Source organism: Magnolia sinica, chromosome 9 (genome assembly GCF_029962835.1).
Source record: "Magnolia sinica isolate HGM2019 chromosome 9, MsV1, whole genome shotgun sequence".
Lineage (NCBI taxonomy): Eukaryota > Viridiplantae > Streptophyta > Magnoliopsida > Magnoliales > Magnoliaceae > Magnolia > Magnolia sinica.
This window is the reverse complement of record NC_080581.1, coordinates 39,577,580-39,581,487: the sequence shown is the minus strand read 5'-3', so window position 1 is coordinate 39,581,487 and position 3,908 is coordinate 39,577,580. Positions and strand designations below refer to the sequence as shown.

Sequence of the window (3,908 nt, the reverse complement as noted above, 5' to 3'; positions counted from 1 at the left end):
ATATCAGAAGAAGTTCAGTTTAATTTTCATGATTTTTGTAGCAGGCATAAGATCTCCCTGATCTCTACAAGTGGATCCTCTAAATCCCTAGTTTCCTTCCTCTGAATTCCTTAAAGTTTTAGATAATTATTCCACAATTATTCCTTAAATTCTATTTGGTTTAGATCACATCTTAGTCTAGTTCTAGTTCTACTTGGTTTCAGATAACAGGTATCAGTCCCTATGGATTCAACCTCGGTCTTACCGAGTTTATTACTACATCACAACCCTATACTTGGGGAGTGAACAAGTTTTTGGCGCCGTTGCCAGGGACTGACGGTTACGTTCTTCTGAAATTAATTAGTTTTAGAATTAGGTTAGGATTAAGATTTTACTAACTTTAGGTTAAAGGTTTTTTATTTTTTAGGAACTAACCTGTTTTCTTGATTTTGTAGGACTCTGACATGAGTTTCTAAATTGGTAATTCCTTCATAATTTCTCTACTTTTTCTACTCTTAAAATTAGGGCTTAAATTTTAGAAAATTTCTAATTCTCGTATCCTCCTATTTGTAGGAAATAGCTTATTTTTAGAAATTTCCTCTTTTGTTTTTAGAAACTAGGTTAGTTATTTCCCTTTTTTTAGAAATTAACTTTCTATTTTATTTTATTTTTAGTATCTTTCTAATTTTAACTCTTTTAGAATCTAATTTTGTTTCCTAATTTTTTACTTATAGAATTTTTGTTTAGAAACTAACTTTCCTCTTCTGTAGGCCTTTAAAATAGAAATTTCTAAATTCGGTGAGTTCTTTCTCTACTTTCTATTTTTTTCAGTGCTCTTTTAGTAATTTACTTTCTAGTTAGACTTTTCTTCTTTTAGAAACTAGTTTACTTCTATCTTCCTTTTTAAAGATTTTTTTTTTTATTCTAGACATTCTCTTCGAGAACTGACTTGTTTGTTTTCTTTTGCAGGTCCTTAACTTAGGGGCTTCAATTTGGTAATTTCTTTCCAACTCTCCCTCTCTTTCTTTTTAGATTTTCTTTTCCTTTCTTAGGATTAGGCTTTAAATTTGATTGAGGGCTGTGAGTGTTTCATGCCCAAGTGGGCCCGTGACAACACTCGACGTCTCTTGACTGAAGGAGGATTGGTTGAGGGGTTGACTATCCATCACAGGACTAGACACCGCTCGAAATTCCCTGAGTTAACTAAAGTTATGGCTGAAGACCAACCTCCTCTACTTCCACCCAGGGTGGCGGATACCCAAGATGAGAATGAGGTGCATCAGACACCCCCGCCTCGTACTTTACGAGATTATCTACAACCGGCGGGAGTGAGTACGCCCTCATGCATGATTTTCCCTGAAAACACAGGACAAATGGACATCAAGCCAGGAGTTATCCAACTCCTTCCCAAATTCCATGGACTTGAATCAGAGAGTCCATATTTACATTTGAAAGAGTTCGATGAGATTATAGCTACATTATGTTTTCTTAATATATCTAAGGATACAATCAGGCTGAAACTCTTTCCTTTTTCCTTAAAAGAGAAAGCTAAGACGTGGTTACATTCACTGCGTCCTAGATCCATTGGCATATGGAACGACATGTAGAGGGAATTCATAAAAAAATTCTTCCCACATCATAAAACGATTACCCTCAGAAAAGCAATCATGAACTTTACCCAAAAGGAAGATGAAACATTCTTCCAATGTTGGGAAAGGTTCAAAGATTTGGTCAGTTCATGCCCACAACACGGATTTGAAACGTGGCGCATTACAAATTTTTTCTATGATGGACTGACATCTTCCATGCGCCAAATGGTCGAGACAATGTGTAATGGAGAGTTCATCAATAAAGATGTTGACGAGGTATGGGATTACCTCGATAGTCTTGCTGAAAAAACACAATCATGGGACTATTACCCAAAGTCGAACACCACGTCTAGGCCGACTCAATTAAAGGAGAAAGGTGGATTATATCTCTTGAAAGAAGAGGATGATCTCAAGTGTAAGGTGACTACGCTCATAAGAAAAGTTGAGGCCATGGAAGGAAAGAAGGATAAGGTTAATGAAATTGTTTGCGGCATCTGTGATTGCAACATTCATACAACTGAAAATTGTCCTACAATACCTGCCTTTCGAGGAGTGTTGAATGAACAAGCTAATGCCGTAAACAACTATCAAAGACCTTTTACTGGACCTAACTCTAATACGTACAATCCTGGTTGGAAAAATCATCCAAACTTTAGTTGGAGGAATGGACAAACGGCTACCCCTTAAGGTTTCTTCAATCAAAATCCAAATCAAGTGAAACCTCAAGAGGAACCGGTTCAAAATTTCATACAAGAGCTGGCTCAGGCAATGCGGGGAATCACAGATTTTATGCAAAAGATAGATTCTTGTAAGACAGTTATAGAAAAGGGGATGCTTCCTGCACAACCTCTCCCCAATCCTATACCGCAGTACGAGATTAATGATCCCAGCTCTTCAAATCAGATGGGGCACGCTAAATCCAACACCACTCTTAGGAGTGGAAAGATCATTGATAAAACTCTTCCGGTTAGACCCGAAAAGCCTCAAGAACCAGAAGAGGACAACAATGATGGATCTAGTGATACCCCACAAAAATTAGAACCGGAACCTCTAGAGAAGCCAGTTGCTCCGTTCCCCCAACAGTTGGTTTCACCAAAATCTCTCTCTAACTCTCAGGATATCCTAGAGGTGTTGAAATAAGTGAAAGTCAACATTCCTCTACTTGATGTCGTGAAACAGATACCTTCATATGCCAAATTCCTGAAAGACCTATGCACGACCAAACGACGGCAGAATATTCAAAAGAAGATCTTCTTAACTGAGAAAGTGAGTGCCATCCTAAAGCAAGACGTGCCACAGAAGTTCAAAGATCCTAGGAGCCCAACCATATCATGTGTAATCGGGGACCATCGAATTGATCATGCACTTCTTGACTTAGGAGCGAGCGTCAATCTGATTCCCTACGCGGTATACAAACAGTTAGGTTTGGGTGAATTAAAACCCACCCTAACCATACTACAACTTGTTGATCGCTCTGTTCGTGTACCAAGAGGGATAATTGAGGATGTGTTGGTCCAAGTTGATCGATTTTACTACCCTGTAGATTTTATCATCCTGGACACCGAACCCATCAATAACATAAGCACTCAGATCCCCGTCATTCTTGGCCGCCCATTTCTTGCCACTTCAAATGCAATTATCAATTGCAGGAATGGTGTCATGACTATGTCTTTTGGGAATATGACATTGGAGTCAAACATCTTTTTCAATAACGGCAGAAACTTAGAGGATGATGACGATTTCCACGACATCAACATGATTGACTCTTTAGTGGAAGATACGACACCTCTAACCTTATCCTCTGACTCTCTAGAGACATGCCTGGCCCACTCCCATGATTTTGATGATGACATGATTAGGGAGACGTGTGCTTTGCTTGATACAGCTCCGGTATTTGAAGTTAACCGGTGGAGGCCACAATTTGAAGAATTGCCACAAACCGATGTAACGCCTCTACCGTTTAACCTCAAGCCGCCGAAGCTTCACCTAAAACCTTTGCCCTCTGATTTGAAATATGCCTATTTAGGTCAAGATGAGACATACCCGGTGGCGACCTCTGCCCACCTGGAGAAAGAATAGGAGAGTATGCTCATATCTACTCTCATTGAGCATAAAGGAGCCCTGGGATGGACGATAGCGGACCTCAAGGGAATCGATCCCTCGATTTGTACTCACCGCATATATCTTGAGGATAATGCAAAAACCGCTCAGCAACCATAACGTAGACTAAATCCAAACATGAAGGAAGTGGTTAAGGCCGAAGTTCTTAAGCTATTGGACGTGGGTATCATATACCCTATATCTGATAGTCAATGGGTGAGTCCAACTCAAGTGGTCCCT

General features: G+C 39.5%; 1 non-coding gene across 1 annotated transcript; it reads right to left on the bottom strand.

Moving 5' to 3' along the window:
• Nucleotides 1-1,628: 1,628 nt before the first annotated feature.
• LOC131257295 (small nucleolar RNA R71) lies at nt 1,629-1,735 on the bottom strand. The gene has a single exon (XR_009177305.1). It is a non-coding gene; the product is annotated as a small nucleolar RNA R71 (small nucleolar RNA).
• Nucleotides 1,736-3,908: the final 2,173 nt, after the last annotated feature.